The sequence below is a fragment of the Lithobates pipiens genome, unplaced genomic scaffold (genome assembly GCF_037356315.1).
Source record: "Lithobates pipiens isolate NorthernLeopardFrog02 unplaced genomic scaffold, aLitPip1_a1.2 Scaffold_16, whole genome shotgun sequence".
NCBI classification, from domain to species: domain Eukaryota; kingdom Metazoa; phylum Chordata; class Amphibia; order Anura; family Ranidae; genus Lithobates; species Lithobates pipiens.
Genome location: NW_027507748.1, coordinates 368,669,602 through 368,697,243, shown reverse-complemented (window position 1 = coordinate 368,697,243; position 27,642 = coordinate 368,669,602). Strand labels below are relative to the sequence as shown.

Here is a 27,642-nt window from a genome sequence, read left to right as displayed (position 1 = left end):
ATACATAATGAGCTAGTATGCTATGCATACTAGCTCATTATGCTTTTGTCTTGCAGGTTGTCTTTTTTTTTTTTAAAGGGTTTACAGAGGGTTTACTTCCTCTTTAACCTCATTTTAGATCTACCCCTCAGATTTACAGCAACTGCACTTCCAGTGCAATTTCAAGTGCACTTTGCACTTGTAGTGCAAAGTGGATTTGCCTTTTGTAAATAACTCCCTATGCATCATTTAGGCCTAGATTTACGTAAGGGCCGGTTCACACTGCGACGCGAGGCGAGGCGACACGGCTCGCCTCGCCTCGCTCCCGCAAGTCGCCCCCATTCAGTACTATGGAACCGTTCTGAGAGGAGCGACTCGAGTCGCTCCGACTCAGAAAAAAGGTTCCTGTAGTACTTCGGGGCGACTTCGGGGGCGACTTGCATTGACTTCTATGCAGAAGTCCTCTGCAAGTCGCCGCTGAGGTCCGTGCAGGTCGCGGCGAGGCAAGTCGGAGACGCCTCGCCGCGCATCGCTGTGTGAACCGGCCCTAAAGAGTAGAACATGATCACTTTCAAAGTGAATGAGTTGAAACAAAGTTTCAAATTCACTTTTCAAAGCGTATATACCCAAATTGAAAAACAAAACAAAAAGAAAAGCAATATTTTAGTTTGTATGCTATTGGATAATTAAAATTACCAAAATTTCCCCTCATTTACTAAACGAAGTGCATTTTTGAAAAAGAAATATTGATGGTACTATGAAACAGACATCAACTAAGATAGTGACAGCAGCACTTACTGAAATCCCACATACAAATAAAAAAAACAATAAGTAAAATAATTGTATTGCGCTATCAAAGTGCCAAATCACTAGTAACACAACTCAATGTCTTTGTACAGTCTTTTTAGATATACCAAAACCATGTTGTTGGAGGACACATCAAAACAATCAATTCACTTTGTATCTGGCATTACCCCTTGCATTACATAGTCGATGGTAGATCTAAAGAAGATTGTACAATCAGATTGGATAGTGTATGGTGACCCTTACAGAGCCCAAATAGCAGTAAACCTGACAGTTTCTAATCCTTCCCTATCCAAAACTAACAGAAAGTTTTAAAAATACACCTTAAATATTCTCATCCAAAAACTGTTTCCTTCATATTCAGCTGCTACTGCCCATCCGCCTTTCACAAAGCATTATGTCATGCATTTTCAAAATTATGTTTAAACTTTTCTAGACATCGACGCTTCTTTTCATCATATCATTAGAGTGTATGTCCTCATATTAACAACCCCTAAGGGGAAGAGTCCATGATGCCCTGCATTTACAGCCAGGCCTTCATTCTTTTACGTTAAATGCTGCTGGACGCAACTCAGCCTAGAAGATAGAAGATATTGTGTAAAAAAGGAATTACTTTGAGGGACAGCTCTAGAGACAAGGTATTGTAACCAGAGCTTTTTTGTTTTAACCACTTGACATCCACAGAACTTATAAAATGTCCTGGAAGTGGTTAAAACAACCTAATGGCTGCAACCATGAGCTTGGTATAATTTTTTACAGCCGGCAATTAGCTGTTCAGTAAAAGTGATCTGGGGGGCTCTACAGCCACCTGATCACATTTACCGTAGTGTCAAGGGGAGCTTCCCATCTGTCATTGCCCATGGTAGATCCGAGCTTTCCCATTCTACCACAAATACTGGGACTGTGGTATCTGTACAGGATAGCTAAATACAGAGGAAATCAAGGGTCATCTGGTCCCTAATCTCATCTGTGACTAATGAACCTGGAATCAATAAGGATTTCATTTCTTCTAGTGTCAAAGCTGTCATTCCCTGGTTGCTACAGTCTGTGCTTGACTAGCTATATTGTAGGGCAGGGGGGACATTGGGGGTCGAATAGATCCCTGATATCTCCAGAAAAGGGACCCCATAGGAGACTTGTTCGCCCCCTTGTAATAGCAATAAAATAATAAATAAAAAAAATTGAAAGTGTAAAAAAAACTATTTTAATAAAATAAATGTACAAAAAAAACAAAAACACAATCCTGTTCCCGACCCGGGAGACATAAACGCAAATGCAAGTGTAAATCCAGCACGTGTATGTAAAACAGTGATTGCACTACACATATGAGGTATCGCTGTACACCAATAACCAGTAAAAGATTTTTTAATGAAAGAATTTTAGGCACCATAGTCTGTCACCAAATCACAGGTGTGTGTAATTTTGAGTCTTGACATGTTTGGTATTGATTTACTCAAAAAAAACCCATCTTTTAGATTTTACCAAAAATTGGGCACTATATTGTGTTTGTGTGCACTAAAATTTGTTTTAGTGTAGTTCTTCCTTAAAATTTGCATTTGATAAAGGATTTGACAAATGTTATGCAAAATAAAAAAAACTGCAAGATTAGGATTACACCATTTTATTCTCCAGTGCCTCCTCTTTTTAGAAAAATATATATTGTTTGGGGCTTCAAAGTTATTTTCCAGCAAAAAAAAAAAAATGCTGATTTGAACACGACTGCCTCGGATAGCAAGCAGATAAGCCCCTGCTAAGGGGGGGCCATGAAATCCACATCTTTATAACAGATAATTGAGTCAAAGCCAGACCTATCTCATAGAAACAATGATTTCTAGGTCTTACAATAATAAGGACTAATAAGCTTGGAACTAATATATGTGAGCTAAATATATGGCTGAATAATATATATCAATATAATTAGCAAGGCTCTGTCTGCTCTCCTTAAACAAGGGAATAAACCCGTAATTATGCATTTCACAATGCTTTAGAAATAGATTTTTTTTTCAGAGCAATCTATTTTGTGTATTACTCTGTCCTTTTGCATTGTAAAGGTTTTTTCTTTTTATAATTGTATGCATGATGCTGAAGTTCTACCAAATAAACTATTGTACGTAAAGCATACATTCGGGTTGTCCTAGAATTCTTCTGTGATTATTTATGTCGGATTATTTTCTCACAACACGCAGTCTGGGACCCAGACTAGACAGAATAGTTTAAGGGCTGAGAATACTATCAAGTGAGATCACAGCCATACTATTGAAAATATGACAGCGCAGACAGTGATGCAGCAAACAACTTGCTTACAGCCTGCACAGATGGGGAACATAAAACGATGTCTAACATATGCATCCCTCTGTACTAGGCATCAATTAAGCTATAAAAACTGAGGTTGAAGCGTTTTAATGTTTTCTTATTGAATGAGATGACTCAATGCTTCTCAGACATCCTGTGAATGTCTTCTAGACCTCAGTGGGTTTTACGAGTCTGGAGAACACAGAAACACGGGTAAATTATCTCAATATCCTGGTGTTTGGAAGACTGGAGTTAAATCTTTACATGTACTTCCCATACATAACCCACAAAATATGTGAAGCGTACCTAAATCAAGCATAAAAATGTAATACACTACAGCTTAGCAATCCTTAGATGTGGTGGCAGTAGCTTTTATTTTCTTTCAAACTTTTTTTTTTTTTTTGCTTCACCTGGTGATCCTGCCAGTAACATACTTCCTGTCCTAAGGTGATAACACTCACTGTATCTATGGAGGAAGAGTGTTGTCCTCCCAGGCTGCTCTCCTGATTTGGACTACAGAAAACCATCATCTTTAGCAGTACACTCAAGAGATCTAGGCAGGGCTAATAATGGTTGGCATTTCAGTTTTGCAGATGCACAGCACATTATGAGCTTACTTGATGTCTGCCAGATCAATGGTTTTTTTTCTATAATTTCAGTTTGGAAATGTGCAGAACTGTATAGGAAAGATGTACTGTGTTTTTCTTTTTGTCCAGACATACACCTTAAGGCCCCTTTCACACCGGATGGATCCGTAATGATCCGCTTGCTCAGTGGGGATCGCTCCATTGTCCCTGCTGAACCGGTGGATGACAGGGCAGTCCCTGCATACTGTGCAGGTCCCTACACTGTGCAGGGACCACCCCCTGTCAGATCTCCGTTCTTCTCTATGGGGGATCGGATGAACACGGACCGTCTGTCCGTGTTCATCCGATCCGCTCGGCAGACGGACAGAAAAATAAGATTTTCCTCCGTCTGCAGAATCGGACCATAGCGGAGACAGACGATATCGCGCATCTGCGGATGTTCATCCTCTGACTCCCGCTATCCCATAGGAATGCATGTATGTCCGTATTTCATCCGCTAACGGATGGATGAAATAAGGACATACGGTCCGCATGTGTGAAAGGGGCCTAATACCTGGCCTATCTACCATTAGGATGGATTCACACCTATGCAGTTTTAGTGCTTTTTGCATTTTGCAGATTTGCACTACAGTCCATTTAACATGGTTTCCTATGGAACACGTTCTGTAGTGCAAATCTGCAAAATGCAAAAAGCACTAAAACTGCATAGGTGTGAATCCAGCCTTAAAGGGGTGTTCCAGCGGGGAAACAATTTTTTTTAAAAGTCAGCAGCTTAAAAAAAAAAAAAAAAAGTACCCGCTGACTTTTAATAGAACACTCACCTTTCCATGGCACCCGCGATGTCGGCCATCCAAGGCCGACCGGTCCCTTGGCTCTCGGGTTCCAGCACCGCTATCCTCACTAAGGGTAACAGGCAGTGGAGCCTTGCGGCTTCACTGCCCGTTTCCTACTGCACATGCACGCGTCGCACAGCGATTTGTGAATGGGACGTGCTGTGTTAGGAAACACACAGTTCCCAGAACACAACATGCCCCATTACCCAGAAGACAACGCGACTAGGAGAGAAGACTGACAATCACCACGGAGTAGGAAGAGGCAAGGTAAAGGTAAGGTAAGATTAAAAAAATATATATATTTTTTTACATTTTTTTTAAGATTATTATTGCTTTTTTTTTCTTTTTTTTTTTTTTTAGGGTGGCCCTCCACTTTAACAAAAAAAGAATCTGGTTCTTTCAACATATAGTCTGATAGTGAAGGTCTCATCTTTGTTACCCTTTCTGACCGATTCCCAGAAAGCATACAGACCATTCACAAATAATAAAGTATTGGTTTACTGGTACACAAAGAAAGCTATCTCTGCCAGTGCAATACACATTCTAATTCAAAGATGCTGTATAATCAAATTCCTTTAAAATTAATTTCCAGGCAAGACACCAGGCACCATAAGAAACATGCCACGGTAAAAAGCTATTTTCGTGCATCCGTTAAGATTCTCCGTTGAGAAAATTTAAGACCATTTCAAATGACAACCTTTTTTGTGCTCTACATGCCATATATCCATAACACACAAGTCAAACTGCACATGCAAAATCTACTTACGCTCTTGTACAACTAAAATCATTTGAAATTAATGGAAGACACACCATGACTTAAGCCAACCATATGCAGTTCAAATCCTGGTGGGTTCCTGCCTGAGATTTTAACCATATATTGGCTGAATGTACACAAGTTAATTGACATAAAATGGCCTGCTGGATTTTATATGCGATTATTGCTAGCGGCTGTTATAGCTGCTATCAATAATCACTGTGTTCTCCCAGTGGGGACAACTGCACTTCAGCACCCCCCCACTGCCGGTGTTGATTGGGGAATTGACCATTACTCTGCCTATGGCTGGCCCTAATTACACAATGAGCTAGGCGCTAGGGGTCATCCATCCAGCCTATGTGTTGATGTGCATTGTAGGGACATTGGATGAGAAGGATAGGTGGGTTTATTGAGATTTCATTGTTTAATACGCATTTTAATTGCTTTTAGTTTTAGTTTAGGTTTCGTTTTAGAAACCTATTTTCATATTTTTCTTCACTGTAAGGCACGAATCAGGTCAAGGGAGGCCAGACTCAGCCTAGACCCATGTACATCTGCAAGAACCCATCACTTGTAATGCCCTGTATCTTGTTGTCAGAAAATCCAGTCTGGGTTCCATCTGCCTTTTTCCGTCGGAATTTCTGACAAACAAAGTTTGAAAGCAGGATCTAAAATTTTCTGACAACAAAATCTGATTGTTTAAATTCCAATCGTGTGTAGACAATTCCGACAGACAAAATGCCACGCATGCTCAGAATAAATTATGAGACAAAAGCTATTGGCTACTGCACCTCTTTATAGTCCTGTCGGGTTCTACGTCACCGCGTTCTGAATGATCGGATTTTCAGACAACTTTATGCGACCGTGTGTATGCAAGACAAGTTTGGGCCAAAATCCGTTGGAAAAAATCCGACGGTTTTTGTAGTAGGAATGTGCAACTGTGTGTACAGGGCATAATAGTGTAATAAGAGATCACATTTATAGTCATATATGCCATCAGCATGTCTCCTGCTGTAGTGATATGCTGCAGAAAAATTCTTGTGAGTGCTCTGTGGTTAACCAGAAACCTAGATGTACAACAATCATCTCCATGGCTTAATACTAGACCCTGTTTAACAGTAAGAGGTCACAAAAAAGTTGAACCTGGTTGAACCACCCAATTACCTAACCATCAGGAAACACGGTGGAGGAAGAGGTTAGGTGAGATACACACAGTTCTTGGTTGTTAAATACCATGAATGCTTCTGTGTACTTTGAAATTATTTAATGTACTTTACAAATGTCATGTTTAAAGTATATGTAAATTATCACTAAAACGTTCTACATGTTATAGCCAATTGGTTTTTTTTTCCCCCCATTTTGAATAGTGTGGAAGGATTTGAACTCGTTGGGTTGTTATTTCTCTTTATGTAGCTACTGGAAAGACTAAAGCCTCTTAGGTGGCCAGTAAATACTGCCAACTGATTCACAATTTTACTACCCCCTGACCGCCAACGTTTTTTTTTTTTTTTTTTAATTTTTATAACTTCTCTTTATTAAGGTACAATGCCTTGCGAAAGTATTTGGCCCCCTTGAACTTTTCAAACTTTTGCCACATTTCAGGCTTCAAAATATAAAGATATAACATTTTTATTTTTTGTGAAGAATCACCAACAAGTGGGACACAATTGTGAAGTGGGACACAATTGTGAAGTGGAACGAAATCTATTGGATATTTTAAACTTTTTTAGCAAATAAAAAACTGAAAAGGGGTGCGTGCAAAATTATTCGGCCCCTTTACTTGCAGTGCAGCAAACTCACTCCAGAAGTTCAGCGAGGATCTCTGAATGATCCAATGTTGTCCTAAATGACTGATGGTGATAAATAGAATCCACCTGTGTGTAATCAAGTCTCTGTATAAATGCACCTGCTCTGTGATAGTCTCAGGGTTCTGTTGAAAGCGCAGAGAGCATCATGAAGACCAAAGAACACACCAGGCAGGTCCGTGATACTGTTGTGGAGAAGTTTAAAGCCGGATTTGGATACAAAAAGATTTCCCAAGCTTTAAACATCCCAAGGAGCACTGTACAAGCGATTATTTTGAAATGGAAGGAGTATCAGACCACTGCAAATCTACCAAGACCTGGCCGTCCCTCTAAACTTTCATCTCAGACAAGGAGAATACTGATCAGAGATGCAGCCAAGAGGCCCATGATCACTCTGGATGAACTGCAGAGAACTACAGCTGAGGTGAGAGAGTCTGTCCATAGGACAACAATCAGTCGTACACTGCACAAATCTGGCCTTTACGGAAGAATGGCAAGAAGAAAGCCATTTCTCAAAGATATCCATAAAAAGTCTTGTCTAAAGTTTGCCACAAGCCACCTGGGAGACACACCAAACATATGGAAGAAGGTGCTCTGGTCAGATGAAACCAAAATCAAACTTTTTGCCTACAATGCAAAAACGATATGTTTGGCGTAAAAGCAACACAGCTCATCACCCTCAACACACCATCCCCACTGTCAAACATGGTGGTGGCAGCATCATGGTTTGGGCCTGCTTTTCTTCAGCAGGGACAGGGAAGATGGTTAAAATTGAGGGCAAGATGGATGCAGCCAAATACAGGACCATTCTGGATGAAAACCTGTTGGAGTCTGCAAAAGACCTGAAACTGGGACGGAGATTTATCTTCCAACAAGACAATGATCCCAAACATACAGCAAAATCTACAAAGGAATGGTTCACAAATAAACGTATCCAGGTGTTAGAATGGCCAAGTCAAAGTCCAGACCTGAATCCAATCGAGAATCTGTGGAAAGAGCTGAAAACTGCTGTTCACAAACGCTCTCCATCCAACCTCACTGAGCTCGAGCTGTTTTGCAAGGAAGAATGGGCAAGAATTTCAGTCTCTCAATGTGCAAAACTGATAGAGACATACCCCAAGCGACTTGCAGCTGTAATCGCAGCAAAAAGTGGCTCTACAAAAGTATTAACGCAAGGGGGTCGAATAATTTTGCACGCCCCACTTTTCATTTTTTTATTAGTTAAAGTTTCAAAAATCCAATAGATTTCGTTCCACTTCACAATTGTGTCCCACTTGTTGGTGATTCTTCACAAAAAATAAAAATTTTATATCTTTATGTTTGAAGCCTGAAATGTGGCAAAAGGTTGAAAAGTTCAAGGGGGCCGAATACTTTCGCAAGGCACTGTATATACTGTAAGAAGTAGGTGATTATAAAACAGGGCCTATTGGGCATTCCCAGGCCCAAAGAGTACCAAGTAATACAAACCACAATAAGAATAGACAGCTAAAAATTAAAAGAACAGCAACAGCATCTCACTCTCACAATATTAAAAAATCCTTTAGGGCAAGTAGACAGCCCATTGTAAAAGTATGAAAAAAAAATAAAAAATCAACCAGAATAAAGAGCTCAGCAGAATATAATAAGGAGCCTCAAGGTAAATATGTTGCCTTGTAAAAGGGTTTCCCCGAGTTAACAAAAAAAATCCCAGTAATATATATGGACACCCCCCCCCCCCCCCCGATAGCATATATGGCAGTCAAAAGTCTGTACAAATGCCGGAGCTGCTATGCTTTGCTTCACGGCAATGGCAAAGTTAAAAGGAGATGTAAAGCCAGAAGGTTTTTTATCTTAATGCATTCTATGCAATAATATAAAAAACCTCTGTGCAGCAGCCCCATCATACTTACCTAAACACCATCTCTATTCAGTGATGTCTATGAGTATCTCAACTCTCGACCATCTGGGACTCTCCCTTTTTATTGCCTGAGACATAGCAACGGCGCCATTGGCTCTGTCAAAGTCAGTTAGCCAGTCAGGTGAGAGGGGGTGGGGCCAGACCGCAACTCCATGTCTGAATGGACACATGGAGCTGCAGCTTGGCTTAGGTGCCCCCATAGCAAGCAGCTTGCTGTGGGGGCGATCAACAGGAGGGAGGGACCAGGAACACAGAAGAAGAAGATCGAGGCTGCTCTGTGTAAATCCACTGCACACAGCAGGTAAGTATAACATGTTTGTTATTTTTATAGAAAACAAAACGTGACTTTACAAACTTTGAGTTTGATAGAAAGCACCGTGGCTGATTGTCCACTACCAAGGAAACACAGGAAGGATGCATGTTTAATTGTGACAGATGTAGCTGTCAACTGCATCTCAGACAATCCACAACCTAAAGTGTAAAGGCTAATTTTTTTTCCCCTATTACTTTACACATTACTCATTTACAAATTACTACCAATTATAAATTACTAATTTATATTTCTATTAAAATAACAAACATGTTATACTTACCTGCTCTGTGTAGTGGTTTTGCACAGAGCAGCCCAGATCTTCCTCCTCTCGGTTCCCTGGCTGGAGCTCCGGCCCCCTCCCTCCCATTGAGTGCTCCCACAGCAAGCAGCTTGCTATGGAGGCACCCGAGCCGAGCTGCAGCTCCATTCAGACACAGAGCTGTGGTTCACCCCCCCCCCCTGATTGGTTAACGGAGTTCGACAGCAGCGGGAGCCAATGGTGCTGCTGCGCTGTCTCAGCCAATCAGGAAGGAGCGTTCTTGGGCTGCCGAGGCACTTGTGGACATCGCTGAATAGAGATTGGGCTCAGGTAAGTGTTAGGGGGGCTGAGAAAGGATGCTGCACACAGAAGGCTAAAAAAAAGCCTTCTGCCTATACAACCCCTTTATTTCTTAGCTGTCAAGCATAATGTACTACAAGTAGCACTGCCAGGGGAGGCAAAGCTTACTTCCTAACCTACTTGTAGATTGTAAGCTCTCATGGGCAGGATATTCCAAGCCCTCTCGTTTTGAATTTTATTGCAATTTTACCGCTTCCCTTTATATTGTAAAGCTCTGTGCAATCTATATAAATCATGTATAATAATAATAATAGTAATATTAATACTGTCTAAAATAAAAGGTTGGCTTGTCAGATGATTTTATCACGGTTTTAGCTAAAAGTATGAAGAAGACAAATAAACTATCCAAACCATTATGAAGCTACTGAAGTTATGGAATGCAACAGATAGATGGCAAAAGAATCATCAGTAAGTTCAAAGCAGCGTTTTGTAGGTCAGCGCATCTCGATCAAAAACATAACAGGTGCACAGGCCACCAGAACAATGCCAATAAAACTGCATTCATGCCAAAGCCAACATACAGAGGTTTAACAAATGACAGCCTGTCAGTAACTCATAATTTCTATTGTCACTGGAGACAGATGAATGCATTTAACGCTTGCTGACTCATTCTAAGCTTTTCATATCCTGGAACTAATCTAATGAAATGTTAATGAGCGCACCTTGTGTACTCTTCTCTGCAGTCCTCTACAACAGTGTTGAGCAGGTGAGCATTCTGAATGAGTACTTATACCGGGTCATATTTCTTCAAACTAAATAAGAGTGGGCATCTCTGGCACAATACTGGGGCACACCAAGCTCCCCGCACACTGCAACTATGAAACACTGAACATTACTGTGTTGGATTGTTGGGTAGAAAAATGTGTAAATATTATATTATGATTTAACCACTTCAGCTCCAGAAGATTTTACCCCCTTAATGTCCAGAAAATCTTCCGGGGCTGAGGCGGTTAACAGGCGATTGCACATTGTCGTGCAACACTGTACCCAAATTACATTGATGTCCTTTTTTTTTTCCACACAAATAGCGCTTTCCTTTGGTGGCATTTGATCACCACTGGGTTTTATATTTTATTTTTTGCAATATAAATGAAAAAAAGACCGAAACTTTTGAAAAAAACAAAAAAAAAAAAAAAAACAATATTTTTAACTTTTTGTTAAAAAACACATCCAATAAAAAATGAAAAATGTGTTCATGAATATTGGCCAAAAATGCATTCTGCTAAGTTTTTGATAAAAAAAAATGAAACAAATATCCCAACAAGTGTATATTAATTGGTTTGTGTGGAAGTTATAGCACCTATAAACGATAGTATATACAGTGCCTTGGAAAAGTATTCATACCCCTTGAAATTTTTCCACATTTTGCTATATTACAACCAAAATTGTAAATGTATTTTATTGTGATTTTAAGTGATAGAACACAAAGTGGCACATAATTGTGAAGTGGAAGGAAAATGATAAATGGTTTTCAAAATGAATAAATATCTGAAAAGTGTGGCATGCATTTGTATTCAGCCCCCTCTACTCTGATACCCCTAACTAAAATCTAGTGGAGCCAATTGCATTCAGAAATCATCAAATTAGTAACTAGATTAAATTCATGTAATTTAATCTCAGTATAAATGCAGCTGTTCTGTGAAGCCCACAGAGGTTTGTTAGAGAACTTTAGTGAACAACCAGCATCATGAAGGCCAAGGAACACACCAGACAGGCTTAGGGATATGGTTGTGGAGAAGTTTAAAGCAGGGTTAGGTTATACAAAAGTATCCCAAGCTTTGAACATCCCACAGAGCACTGTTCAATACATCGTCCAAAAATGGAAAGCGTATGGCACAACTGCAAACCTACCAAGACATGGCCGTCTACCTAAACTGACAGACCGGGCAAGGAAAGCATTACTCAGAGAAGCAGCTAAGAGGTAACTCTGGAGGAGCTGCAGAGATCCACAGCTCAGGGGACAACTATTAGTCGTGCACTCCACAAACATGGCCTTTATTGAGTGGCAAGAAGAAAGCCATTGTTGAAAGAAAACCATAAGAAGTTCCGTATGTAGTTTGTGAGAAGCCATGTGGAGGACATAGCAAACGTGGAAGAAGGTGCTCTGGTCGGATGAGACCAAAATCTTAGTTTTTGGCCTAAAAGCAAAACGCTATGTGTGGCAAAAAACTAACACTACACATCGCCCTGAACACACCATCCCCACCGTGAAACATGTTGGTGGCAGCATCATGTTGTGGGAATGCTTTTCTTCATCAGGGACAGGGAAGCTGATGAGAAGTGATGGGAAGATGGATGGAGCCAAATTTATGCACCTGTTAGAGTCTGCAAAAGACTTGAGACTGGGTTTACCTTCCAGCAGGACAACGACCCTAAACATACAACCAGAGCTACAATGGAATGGTTTAGATCAAAGCATATTCATGTGTTAGAATGGCCCAGTCAAAGTCCAGACCTATTCAATTGAGATAACTGTGGCTAACAATGTGTTAGAGCTTGAGCTATTTTGCAAAGAATGGGCAAAAATGTCACTCTTTAGATGTGCAAAGTTGGTAGAGACATACCCGAAAATACTTGCAGCTGTATTTGCAGTGAAAGGGGGTTCTACAAAGTATTGACTCGGGGGGGCTGAATATGAATGCACGCCACATTTTTTTTTTTTTTGATATTTGTAAAAAAAAATAGAAAACCATTTATCATTTTCCTTTCACTTCACAATTATGTGCCATTTTTTGTTGGTCCATCACATAAAATCCCAATAAAATACATTTATGTTTTTGGTTGTAACATGACAAAATGTGGAAAATTTGAAGGGGTGTGGATACTTTGTCAAGGCACTGTATACTGGAATTATTATTATTTTTTTAATACAATCAATGGTGGCGATAAACGGGATTGCAATAGTGCAGAGGGAACTCTGACACCAACTGACGCTGGGGAGAACTGACTAAATGCCACGGACATCACCATTGACTTTAATACAGTGATAAGTGACAATACTATACACTGTCACTGTAGTAATGACACTGACTGAGAACGAGTTAACATCTAGGGCGATCAAGTGGTTAAATAAATGTCTAACTATGTGCAATGTGTTTAAAATGTGTTGCTTTTACTAACGGATCTCTATGTTTCTCATCAATGCTTAGCAAAAAATCTGCTTTTAATATCACTTTAATCCTTCCTTACTTTATCCAAATCCTAAAAACTGTTTTGGTTTTACTTACACTTTTAAGTGATAACAAAGCTCAATTCAGGCATTGAGATCCCATACCCCATCCAAGGCTACCAGACCAGCAAACTAGTTATGGTAGCTTGCTCCACATGACAGATATCTATAGTGGCCTTGAAAAGTATTCACCCCCTTGGCATTTTTCGTGTTTTGTTGCCTCACAACCTGGAATTAACATGGATTGTTTGAGGATTTGCAACATTTCATTTACAAAACATGCCCACAACGTTAAAGGTTTTTATTTTATTTTTTTTTTAATTTTTTTTTTGTTTTTTTAATTGTGAAGCAAACAAATAGGACAAAATAACAGAACAGGTCAATGTGCATTCACCCTCCTAAAGTCAATACTTTGTAGAGCCCCCTTTTGTGGCTATCACAGCTCCAAGTTACTGGAGAAGTCTCTATGATCTTGCCACATCTTACCACTGTGATTTTTGCCCATTCCTCCTTGCAAAACTGCCCCAGCTCCTTCAAGTTGGATGGTTTGCGCTTGTGAACAGCAATCTTTTAGTCTGACCACAGATTTTCTATTCGATTGAGGTCTGGGCTTTGACTAGACCATTCCAACAGGTTTACGTTTCCCCTTAAACCGCTCAAGTGTTGCTATAGCAGTGTGTTTGGGATCATTGTGCTGCAGGAAGGTGAACCTCTGTTCTAGGCTCAAATCACAGAGAGAGTGGTAGATGTTTTGCTCAAGAATATCCCTGTATTTAGCACCATCCATCTTTCCCTCAACTCTGACCAGTTTCCCAGTCCTGACTGCTGAAAAACTTTCCCACAGCATGATGCTGCCACCACCATGTTTCAGTGTGGAGATGATGTTCTTTGGGGGATGTGATGCATTGGCTTTGCGCCAGACATAGCGTTTTATTTGATGGCCAAAAAGTTCAATGTTAGTCTCATCAGACCAGAGCACCTTTCTCCATACATTTTGGGAGTCTCCCACGTGTCTTTTCGCAAACTCAAAACATGCCATTTTGTTTTTTGATGAAAGTAATGGCTTTCTTCTAGCCACTCCATAAAGCCCAACTCTATTGAGTGTACGGCTTATTGTCCTCCTATGTACAGATACTCCGGTCTCTGCTGTGGAACAACAGCGCGTCCAGGGTTACCTTAAGTCTCTGTGCTGCCTCTCTGATTAATGCCCTCCTTGCCCGGTCCATGAGTTTTGGTGTGCGGCTGTCTCTTGGCAGGTTTGCTGTTGTGCCATGTTCTTTCCATTTTGTTATGATGGGGATCCTAGGGATCATCAAAGATTTGGATTTTTTTTATAACCTAACCCTGACTTGCACTTCTCAACAACATTGTCCCTTACTTCTTTGGAGAGTTCCTTGGTCTGCATGGCAGTGTTTGGTTAGTGGTGGGTCTTGCTTAGGTGTTGCAGCCTCTGGGGCCTTTCAAAAAAAGGTGTGTATATGTAATGACAGATCATGTGACACTTAGATTGCACACAGGCAGACATCATTTCACTAATTATGTGACTTCTGAAGGTACTTGGTTGCACCAGAGCTTTTTTATGGGCTTAATAACAAAGGGGGTGAATACATATGCGCATGCCAATTATCAGTTTTTGATTTATGAAAAATTGTTTTATGTATATATTTTTTCTAATTTTACTTCACCAACTTAGACTATTGTGTTCTGATCCATCACATATAATTCAGATTAAAAAAAACATTAAACTAAAGGCTGTAATGTAACAAAATAGGTAAAAAGCAAAGGGGGAGGGCGGTGAATACTTTTGCAAGGCACTTTACATGGCTGGAGGACAGAAGGATGTATGGCACCTTGCTCTGCTGATACCTGCCAGAATGCACTCGAGGACTGAGGGAATGAGCTTTCTGAGGGGAAACCCATCTCAAACACTCCCAAAGCCCCAGCAGAACACTATGGTAATATACAGGCCTACTCTGTGTTCAGTTAGTACAAGGTTAACCTAACCAATTCATCTGTGAGTTACCCAAAATATGGAGTGGATGTTGGGCAGGTCATTTTAAACAGACAGGAAATCAGACAGGATTGTGATGGCCTGGGTTTTCTTTAAAAGTAGAAGAAGAAGAAAGAATTTAAAAGTGGTTCTAAAGGCAGATTGTTTTTTTTATCCTAATGCATTCTATGCATTAAGATAAAAAACCTTCCGTGTGCAGCAGCCCCCCTCAGCCCCCCTAATACTTACCTGACTCCCATCTTGATCAAGCGACGTTGCACAAGAGACTCAGCTGTCAGGGACTCTCCCTCCTTATTGGTTCAGACACAGCAGTGGGTGCCATTGGCTCCCACTGCTGTCAAAGCCAGTGAGCCAATAAGGTTAGAGAGGAGGCATGGCTCTGTCTCTGAATGTCTCTGTCTCTGAATGGGCACAAGCTGCTTGCTGTGGGGGCACTCAGCGGGAGGGAGGGGCCAGGAGCACCAGCAAGGGACCCAAGAAAAGAAGGATCTGGGCTGCTCTGTGCAAAACCACTGAACAGAGCAGGTAAGTATAACATTTTTGTTATTTCTTTTTTTTTTTTTCATTTCTCTTTATTTATTTATATAAGTTTTTTCTTTGGCAGTACAAAACAGGGCCCTTGGGGCATACCCCGGCCATGTTTGTTATTTCTAAACAAAAAAACACAAGACTGTAGTAGCACTTTCATGATCAACGCATAGAAAAATTGCATTCAGGCAGGTAGCCCTGGGTGGACGGACATCTTTCCATGTGTCCCATACTGTGGGGGCCAGGTGACGTGATATCACATGAGTGAGCCCAGGAGGAAACAGGAAAGGACCTCTACTGATAGCGGTTGCTGTTCACGAGTGGGTTTTGCTATAGCAAAAAGGATATGCTATAATTAACATTTTGGATAATGGACTGTGTTTCACTTTTGTGTCATAGTATACAGTATATGGGCATTTTAATGTATGCTTTCCCTTTTTCAGATGTTGTATTGTATGCTATTTTTACTTATATATTTTTTTAAATCTATACTTTGTTTTACAATCCACTGGCACGATTATCATCTCAAACTGGCCCATAGTTTGACTTAATTTACTATATTCTGTAATGTAGCGCCACCTAGATTCTCTCTGTAGAAAGCTGGCTGACCGAGTGTAAGCTGTCCTGCAAACTTAGCATTAAAGTATTTTTGTGCAATGCTCTCATGCCAGTTTCGTTGTTTGCCCTTTCCTCATCTCCTTTACTAACAAAGCAGGTTATGGGTAGGGGTTGGGTGAAGAGGAGTCCAAAATCTGTACTCAACAGTACTTTTATACCGAGATGTAGTACTTGAACGTTTACAATGAGACTTCTACAAGTAATTTTACCACTGAATGAAGTCGGAGAAATTTATTCCCTCTGACCAAACCTCTGAATGTTACACCATTACGTAATGGTTACATCTCACTCTGCTGATGAGATGGGTGGGAAAAGTAAAAGAAGTAGTCTGTAGTAAGCTGAAGCTGGGTGTGGTGATGAGGCAGGCTTTCTGCCGTTTGGTTCATAATGTCCTAACTGTAAAACAAACGATGGGAAAGATGAGCTGACTACACACTACCTTTAGGAAACACTAGAAGGATGTGTGCTTATGAGCTGTGCAGCCGGTTGGCCTACAGGGAGTTGGGGCTCTCCAGACATGTAACGCTCGTCCGATTACAGATCACAAGATGGGACTCCTAACAAAGTGTAAGCCACAGCAGCTCCAGCTCACGTCAACATGAGCCCTCTAGAGTCCACGTTGACAAATTCTTTAACAAGCTTTGTGGTTACAAGGAAAGATGGTTTCACTCTGAGTCACTCCTGTTCAAACAGTTTACTGGAAATAGAGAGGAGGGGGAATTTTCAGAGAAGTCATGTGATGGGCCAGACAAACCATAACCAGAATAGGTTCAGCAGAGTCAAAAACAGGTCCTGACAGCAACTGACACCCAGGGAGTGCATGGCCTCTTAGTCATTAAGATCACTACAATTTAATTTGGAGAACAGGGTTACAAAAGGAACTAGGGCAGACAGAAGGATTAACTCGTCCCGTGTATTGGTTACAGCTGGAACCTTAGCAGATATTATCAAAGAGATAAATGTGTAATCCAATTCCTTGCCATGAAAAATCAGTTACCTGAAAATGTTAAATGTACCAGATAATTCCACCAACTAATCCATACGACTTATTATTACTTCCGTTATTTGTGCTCCATCAAAATAAAGCTGAATAACCATCTATTTCAAACAGCATGTTTTAGACGGGCTAACAATTTAAGCACAATCGTAATAAATCATACATGAACCGATTTCATAATATGGTGCAATAACATGCTAAAACCTATGGTAACCAATCAGAAATAATGTTTCCGCAATGAAAACTGAACAGACAAACAAAAATATGATGCCAGAGAACACACTTCACTGTTTGCTATACATAACGAAACAAACTGATTATCAGAAATCTGTAGCAATAACCAAACCACCAATAAAAATGACACACATGGAAATACATATAATGCACGTTAATATATTGTAAAAGCAATAACAAAAGAGGCAACATATTATATAAACCAATTTCCAATGTAACATTTTACAGTTTCAGAAACAAAAAAATGCATTTGACTTGGTTCATACTGCCACTACTTTAAAGTCACACGACTTACGGTGCGTCTTTGCCAGGCGACTTCCTTGCAATTTGCTAGCGAATTGATGTGACTTTGAAACGACTTTCAGGGAATGCCGGGGGTAAACTTTCTGTAATGTTGGAACTAAGTCACATAAATATAGATGAGGATCCGACTTGGGAGGCAACTTCCATTGAAGTCTATAGGCATAAGTTGGATAGAAGTCACCTTGAAGTTGTACAGGAACCTTTTCTAAAGTCGGAGTGCTAATGAACACAGCTCTCATTGACTTACATGGGATTTCAAATTTCACGCGACTTGGGGTCTCGCAATTCAAGTCCCAAGTTGCGGCAGTGGGAACCAAGCCTAATGCCGCGTACACACGACCGGACTTAGGTCCGACAGACTTTCGACGGAGTTCTGACGGAGTTCTGACTGAGTTCCGACTGACTTTCCGAATGAACGGACTTGGCCACACACAATCACACCAAAGTCCGACGGATTTGAACGTGATGACGTACGACTGGACTAGAATAAGGAAGTTCATAGCCAGTAGCCAATAGCTGCCCTTGCTTCGGTTTTTGTCCGTCGGACTAGCATACACACGAGCGGATTTCTCGGTAGGAACTGGGTCCGGCGGAGTTCTGGAGGAAAAATTTGAAACATGTTCCATTTCTAAAGTCTGTCAGACTTTTGCAAATCAAAAGTCCGCTGCAGCCCACACACGATTGAATGGTCTGCCGGAATTGTTCTGTCGGACTTTTGATGTTGAAAAGTCTGGTCATGTGTACGCGGCATTAGAGATCAGTTTGCCAGGTGTTTGAGATGAATTCAGACTGACTTGTATGACTAAATAAAATCATGTACGCATTGTATAGCAAGATGTACGGCGTGTATATTAAGATGTATGGCAAAATCTACAATACATGCACATGTGCCCTGACACAAGAAATACAGTTCAAACAAAAACCACTGCATAATACAGCCTTCAAAAATGCCCCAAACAGTAATGTCAGAACCAAACACATATGACCCATGTACACTAGCTGTAAGTTATCATGTAGCAATTAAAAAGGCTACTCACAAACCTACTGTAAGTGGTTATTACATGTAATAAAAGCATTTAGGCCATGCTGTCGTCAAAAATGACAGAAGTTGGGAGAACCATAACTGCCAGGATAGCTTAAGCATGTGTAGCAAGACCTATTTAATTTTAATACATTTACTTTTTTACTTAAAGTGGAACTTTAGTCACAAAATGAAGTTCTGCTAGATCACTTTAGGCTGGCTGCTTTTGCAACGTCAAAAATAAGTGGAAGTATAAGATGAAGAGCCGGAAACTCATCTTTCCAAAAAAGTGATTTAATTACATCGAGTGGAGGGTACAAAGTACAGTGGCTTCTTTGTACACTCCCCTCTATGTAATAAAGCGACTTTTTCATAAGGAAGAGTTGCCGGCTCTTCACCTTATACCTCCATGTTCCATTAGTGTTGAGGAGACCCTGAGCAGGAGCACCGTTAATCCACCTCCATGGGGAATCTGTTTGGGCTTTGCACTTTTCTTCTCATTAAAACTTCTGCCCGGAGTTCAGCGGTGTTCCGCCCAAAAAAAATAATAATGAAAAGTGAGCAGCTACACATACTGCAGCTGCTGGCTTTTAACAATCGGACACTTGCCTGTCCTGGAGTTCAGCGATGTCGGCACCGCAGCTAATGTTTCCATTAGCTGTCTGGTGCTGCCGCCACCATTATGGGTAAGGGTACCCCGGCACGCGCGAGGCCCGTTCCCCTCTCCTACTGACCTGGCCACAGGGAGAGGAAGAGGGAGCCCCAGTGATGTCACGGGCCGTGACCTGGACTCCCAGAAGTGGGAACAGGATACCCGTCAAAGACAGGTATCCTGTGTCCCCCTCCCCCTGAAAGGTGGCAATTGTGGAGAAGAGACAAATGAGTGGAAGTTCCACTTTTGGGTGGAACTCCGTTTTAAGGATAAACAACAACTCAGTAGAGGTCTACATGTACTACTTACTAAACTTTGTGTCAGAGACTGGCAGCCTGGTCGTCCCTATAAAAGCGATTTGTAAAAAACTATTATAATCATATCAATAAAAACGACGGTATATATTCTAACCACCTCTAGCAGTGCTATAGTTTTGTCCAAGCCAGGGGTCTCCAAACTATGGCCCTTCAGTTGTTCAGGAACTACAATTCCCATCAAGCCTAGTTATGTCTGTGAATGTCAGTTTACAATGCCTCATGGGACATGTAGTAACAGCTGGAGGGCCGTAGTTTGGAGACTCCTGGTCCAAGCCCATCACTATTGCTGGACAGCTTGGTCTTCATGAAAATGTTGAAAATATATAAAGACATGTGAAGTAACAAATGAGCTCATACAGTGAATACTCCCATTATATATATATTAGCCATATTCAGCTATCAAACTATAAAAAAATTTGCAATAATTGCCCTTTATGTACAAGCACAACAGGCATAGTCTATTATATTGTCTGGGCACTGGCAGTAAATTCCCCTCCCTGGTTTATCTATTTCTAATTTAACGCAGACTGATTTCATTTTCTTTCTTTTTAATACAAAAAAATAGGTGGCAAAAGGAAATAAAATGTGTTTTACCCAACATTTTCCTTTAAGGAAAGTATGTTTACTTATTTAATGATTCACTGTGCACACGCCATTCAAAGGCACTTTTCTCTTGCTACACGGTAGCTGTGCGTAATGTATAGTGTACTTATTCGTCATGTGCTGTTTATTTGTTAGCTTTTTCCAGGACAACCATGACAAAGTGCGTAGCAAGGCTTGAGGTGTGGCAGTCATACACCATTTTCCACAGCGGCCAGTATCTGAACCTACTCTCCATACAAAAAGCTTTTCTTCTTCAATACATGTATATATAAGGGTCAGTCCACTAAAACGGCTTTCCCCTTTATGGGTGGACGCTACTAAACAGTCGCTGCCCTGTTATAGCCCTTGCAGACACCAACAATGTGATAAACTCAATAGAAACCTGGCTTTGCCATTCCCATCAAGCAGACCTACTCGATCTGCTGCAATTTTATTATTGTATCTCAAAAGTAAGATTTAACAAGTGGAGCAGCTTCCATTTCACTGGGAACAGCAGATAAGAAAAGCCAATATCTTTGATTTCTTTTTTTTTGGATAGAATGAACCTTTAAAAAAAATAAAAATAATAAATCATACAGCACCTCCTAATAGTATTCAGATTATTGACCAAATCTTTCGGTCACACTGAAATTGTTCTATTTTTATTTAAAAGCATTAAAAAAAGTAAATCTTTTTTGTTGAAGAAAATTTACAGTTTGCATAAGTACTTAATCCAAACACCTTTTTCTGCAAATAAGTAATTTATATTAATAAATTTGGACCAAAAATGATGCTGCTACATTTCTTTGGTAAAGATAACCCAAATCAGTGTTTATTTGGGTTTGGCAGTGATGGGGGACAGATTTTTTTATTGGGACAGGGGTATATCAGTGGTGCTTGGTGTACTGTTCGTGGGGTGATCTGTAACAGTTCTCTGTGTAAAATCATCCTCACACAGAGAGCCATCACAGGATCTGCAGATTCCCCCCCACACTGAGCTCGGCGGGGAGACCTGTCACAGAGACACGCGTCTCTGTTTACATTGTGATGGCGGTGATTGGACACAGCTGTCAGGTGATCGGGAGGGCCAATCACAGCGCCCATATCCCGATCTCTGCTCAGCTGGATCCTATGATCAGTGGTCACAGGATCGAGCTGCAGCGTGCCTCATGGCCACGCTGTGAGCACTCGTTCTGAGGGATGTTCCTGAATGTCCACTCAGAACGAGGAAAGGACAACCCGGCCATTTATGTGCAGTGGCCGGGTGGGAGGTAGTTAAGATGGAGTCTCTTCACAATGGTGGAGCCACAAAAGATAGGAACATAGACGTATATGCCTTCCCTATATGAGGGGATGAGTATTAATTTATTCATGTGAGGGCCCTGAAGGAGTTTGAAACGAGCAACCCAGCAAGTCAAGGCTTGGCAGCTTACTTCAGGGGTTGTTCTTATCGTTAAAAACCAGGGTCTCCATGGACATTATATCATTTAAGATTTGTCCCCATTCCCAAGGAGGCACTCATGAGTGCTCGTACATGAGCCCCACTGCTGCGTCCTTTGACACAGACAGTGGGACTCGGCCCCACTCCCTTGTCACTGGCTTTGATTGACAGCACTGGGAGCCAATGGTTCCCAGTGCCCTAGCAAACCAGTGAGACATGGAAATAAGGGGATGCAGACCTGCACGGTGCTGGATCGAATAAAAAATAAAAAAAACCTGTGTGCAGCATTCCACTCAGACCCCGCCCCCCCAAATACTTACCCGAGACCCTTCTCGATCCAGTGATGTGCACAAGAGCAGTGGCTCTCCCGGGTCTCTTCCTCATGTCCATCATTGGCTTAGACACAGCCAGTGAGGAGGGAGTGGGGGCTCGGTTGTGTCTTATGGACACAGAGAGGGGGCTCAGAAGCAAGCTTGCATGTGGCTATGGGGGCACTTGGTGAGGGTGGGGAGGCCAAGAGTGCCAGCGGGGGACCCGAGAAGAGGAGGATTGGGGCTGCTCTGTGCAAAACCAACTGCACAGAGCAGGTAAGTATGACATGTTTGTTTTTGTTTTGTTTTTTAAACACATTATCATTTATCATAATTTTAAGCCCGTCAAACATGGACTGAAATTTGGCTGGTTTAGCAGGGGCCGACTGAATTTCAATCCATGTATAGGCAGACTGCTTGTACAGAAGTCTATTTACTGATCAACTTCTGTACAAACAGCCTGTTGTTCCCTGTTATAGCCGGAAAAGCTGATCAGTGTATTCTGACAGTTGGAAAGTCGCTGTTTGAAAAAAAAAAAAAGACCTTTCTATAAAATCTATAGGAGCAACAATTTTGCAAGTTATCACTGTTCAAAAATGAGCCCCCATTCTGCCTAAATGTTAGAAGTGACATCAACAAGGTTTCTGTAATAAGAATAAGTGAATGAAGAGATTTCTGAGAAATTTTTGACTTAAAGCATATCTAAACCCAAAAACAAAAAATGATAATATTGCAGCTTACCTGTATTAGCCCTTGTAAACACGATCGGAGATTCCTTCGGAATGTGTCCTATCGGACCGTTTTGTCAGAAAATTAGACTGTGTGTGGTATGCATCGGACTGTTTCAGTCGGAATATCCGTCGGACCCAATTTTCCAACTTGTTGGAAATATTTTCCGACAAACTGGTCCGATCGGACATACTCCAATCATGTGTAGAGAATTCTGATCGGACAAAGTGCCACGCATGCTCAGATCAAATTCCTACATCAAAGCTATTGGCTACTAGCATGAACGTAGTCCCGTCGTAACGAAATAACGTCATCATGTTCTGAACTGATTTTCCGACAACTTGGTCCGACCGTGTGTATGCAACAGTTTCGGACACAATCCGTCGGACAAAATCCAACAGATTTGGTTGGCAGAATGTCCGACCGTGTGTACAAGGGCTTAGATGTGCTGGCTTCATTTGTTTTGTTTTCTTTTTTTCACCCTTCTCCCTTTGTTTTAACCTGGTAAATCTTGCCATTAACACACTTCCTATCCTACAGTGACCATTGTTCTGAGCAGTGTAGTCACCCTAGGGCAGGGAATGTGTTGGGACTATATAACACCTCTCTGTACCCCATAACAAGGGAGGTGTTTTGTAGTCCACAGGGATATCAGTGAACAAAGCTAACTTATAACAGTAGAGAACATAGAGCACAGGAAGTTATTAGCTGATAGGATTTTGGCTGAACAAATAGTTCATTTTTTTTGTAATGTATTTGAAATAGCTGCTGATAAAAATACCTGAATCTGTATTATTTCACCATGCTGTAATCTCCATAACCACACTTACACTGGGCAGGGAGGGTCAGCACTCTGAGCTAGTCAAGGCTCTTCAGCTTTGCAATATCGCCCACAGTTGTTATCGTGCTTACAGAAGGAGAAAGCATGGGGATGACCTCATTATTGCTCCTTTATTGTTTAATCAGCAGGCTGGGGGAAGAGAGGTGAACAAGGACACACAACTTCAGCGGTCATATTTTCCTGAACTCGTCCATCACATGGACAATTATCACTATCATGGTGCCCGGGGAAAGACTGTCTATGGAACCTTGTGGATGCTTACAGTTCTATAGATAAGCATGATATATACGGTATGGGTGGCATACAGAAGGTAAACATTTTGACATGTGTCTGGAGTTCTGCTTTCATTTGGATATACTGTATACTCTTATATTTCTCAATAAATCTGCTAAGAAAGAAAAAAACAGTGTCATTGTATAATGTAAAAAAAAAGTTACTACCGTTATCAATAACATGGTTTCACAGTAAGATAATGCCTAATGACCGTTTCAAAAACACAGCCAACGTTCTGCTACCACCCAGTGGCTAAGTGATTGTTGAGCCCTGCCATGAAGAAAGGATATTTTTATTTTTTTTATTATATAGGGTTAGGAAGGGTTAAAACCTCTACCATGCTTTAAATACCACCTGTAGTGATCGAGCATATTAAATAAATAAAAGGTTTTATCAATATACTGTCCCACACAATACCAAATACATTTAAATAACCAATGGGTTCCAGATGCTGGCCCGTGCTCCTTAGTGCTGGCCTTCAGACTAAGGTAGGCCATAAAAAATGCAATTTCCTTTCCTTCAACCAAAAGGAAATGGCTATATTCCCCCAACAACACACTCAGTTTTGTTGGGGGAACCCCTCCTGCAGTGTTGTTGTGTTGTGCGAGTGGGGAGAATGCCCCCCCCCCCCCTCCCCGGAAGAATACAAATTGTCACTGCTGGCGACTATAGCCAACGGCAGTGATTGGGAAAAAAAAAAAAAGGATTGTTGTACAGATTTAATCAATAGATCAACTTTGATACAACCAACCTGCCTACAGATGAATCGAAATTCGTCTGGTTCCTGCCAAACCGGACGAATTTCAATCGGTCCATGACCGGCTTATAATCCCTAGCACACAAGAGAGATCCCGTAGTTGGCAGCAATCTGCTGGAGACAGTATTAACAGAAAAGAAAGAAATCACACACTGGCTTCTAAATGGTCTTTCCCTTGCTGGCCAGACCAGAGAGGCAACAATCCACCAGCACACTCTTGCTGAGGGAAATGTTGCAGCAAAAAAAATAAAATAAAAAATAAAAAAAGATACATAAGGGCTTGTTTACACTTGCTTCAAAACATGGCTTCCCACCCATAGGCCATCATATGACGTCCTCTAACCACTTCCCACCCATAGGCCATCATATGACGTCCTGGACTTTAATTGGGGATATCATCTTTTTTCAGCCAGCGATTCTGTGCACCATAAGAACAATCATAGCGGCAATACAGCCACTTGATCATTCTTACAGGCGGTGCCGCCCTCCAGTGCTTCTCCTGGCTCGCCCCTGCAACCAGTGAGCCGCAGAATGAATCGGTCGCCGATGGAAGTTGGGCATAGAGATTTCTGGTGACCAGATGGTCCCCAGTCATCTCGAAGGCCCGGGTGCAAATTTATGACATCACGTCCAGGACAGCAGAAGTAAACAATGCCGGGGACAGGGCTGGAAAGGCAGAGAGTTTATTTTTTGATCTCAGCCTTTCCAGCCCGGAGGAGAGATGCGGGGTCTTATTGACTCCACATCCCTTTCATAAACAGGGTCTGTCACGCACTATTTCTATTTCTATTCCTATTTACATTCCTTCTAATAGGAATAACTGTGAGCCAATTTTTTTTTAAAGAGAAAGTGTAAAAATAAAAGTAAAATAAATAAAACATAAAAAAAAAAACGTTAAAGCGCCCCCATCCCTGCGTGCTCGCGCACAGAAGCGAACGCATACGCAAGACACGCCCACATATGTAAACGGTGCTCAAATCACACATGTGAGGTATCTCCACATGCGTTAGAGCAAAAGCAACTATTCTAGCCCAAGATCTCCTCTGTAACGCTAAACAGGTAACCTGTAAAAAAAATAAAAATAAAACATCACCTATGGAGATTTTTAAGTACAAAGGTTTGGTCCATTCCACGAGTGTGCCCAATTTAAAGCGTGACATATTAGGTATCTATTTACTCGGTGCAACATCATCCTTCACATTATACAAAAAAAGGGGGTTTTGTTTTTTTTTCAGTTCATCAAACCGTGTTTTTTAGAACAAAACGTGTTAGAAAAATCGCTGCGCAAATACAGTGCGACATAAAAAGTTGCAACGACCAACATTTTATTTCCTAGGGTCTCTGCTAAAAAAAATGTATATTTAATGTTTGGGGTTTCTTTGTAATTTTCTAGAAAAAAAAATGATGATTTGTGCATGTAGGAGTGGAGTGTCAGAATTGGCCCGGATGGGAAGTGGTTAAAGCTCTCTAAAATGCCAGTCAAAGACCTCGTCACTAAATAAAATGGTTAGCTTACAGTCCTGTTTACACCTGGCTTTTGCTTTGCCTCAAAAAATATAACTCATGTCGCTCTAGTGGTGCTTCAAAGTGTCTTCAAAGCCTCAGTAGAAGTCTATGACACAGTTTTTAAGAGGCTTTAACTCAGATTTAGCTTTGCTCTGTTTTGAAGGTATTGCAGGTATGAGATATCAAAACATACACAGGCCATTTGCCAAGCCTCATTAACCACTTGCTTACTGGGCACTTAAACACCCTTCTTGCCCAGACCAATTTTCAGCTTTCGGTGCTCTCACACTTTGAATGACAATTACTCAGTCATGCAACACTGTATACCCAAATAAAATTTTTGTCCTTTTTTTCCCACAAATAGAGCTTTCTTTTGGTGGTATTTGATCACCTCTGGGGTTTTTATTTTTTGCGCTATAAATGAAAAAAGACCGAAAATTTTGAAAAAAATGCATATTTCTTTGTTTCGGTGACAAAATTATGCAAATTATACATTTTTCGTCATAAATTTTGGCCACAATTTATACTGCTACATATCTTTGGTAAAAATAACCCAAATTAGTGGATATTATTTGGTCTTTGAGAAAGTTAGAGAGTCTACAAGCTGTGGTGCGATTTGCACAAAATTGATCACATCTGATGTACTGGTGGACTATCTCACTTCTTGCGACCCGAACAAGTCAGGAAAGTACAAATACCCCCCAAATGACCCTTTTTGGAAAGTAGACATTCCAAGGTATTTAGTAAGAGGCATGGTGAGCTTTTTGATGTTGTAATTTTTTCCCACAATTCTTTGCAAAATTAAGATTTTTTTATTTATTTTTTCCCACAAAATTGTCATTGTAATAGGTTATTTCTCTCACGTGGCATGTGTATACCACAAATGACAGCCCAAAAAAAATTCTGCTACTCCTCCTGAGTATTACGATACCACATGGCCACATAGAGAGGCCCAACATGCAGGGAGCACGTCACATGTTCTAGGAGCATAAATTACACATCTAACTTATTGACTACCTATTACACTTTTGAAGGCCCTGGAGCACCAGGACAATGACACGTGGCACTGATGACACTTATACGTGGCACTGATGACAGATGGCACTATGTGGCACTGATGACAAATGGCACTGACAACAGGTAGCAATGGGAACAGATAGCACTAACAGGTGGCACTGGGGGCAGGTGGCTCTGGGGAGGATGGCACTGGGGGAGGATGGCACTTTTTTTTCCTTTTTTTTAACTTAAGGCTGCTGCAGCCGTTGATCTCTACCTTCTCACACGCTGTCTGTGTGAGGAGGGAGATCGGCGCTGAGAGATGATCTCATATGTTTACATATGAGATCATCTCACATTGGACACGCCGATCGCACTGATAAACGGCCGCTGTGATTGGCGAGGGACACGGCCAGCACAGAACTTCCCCAATGCGCGCTCGCGGTAGCGCGCATTGCGGAAGTAAACAGGAG

At 41.1% G+C, this 27,642-nt stretch overlaps 1 protein-coding gene across 1 annotated transcript in view; it reads right to left on the bottom strand.

The window, feature by feature from the left end:
* Positions 1-27,642, bottom strand: part of VMP1 (vacuole membrane protein 1) — a 231,792-nt gene that overhangs the window by 79,161 nt on the left and 124,989 nt on the right. The window lies entirely within an intron of this gene.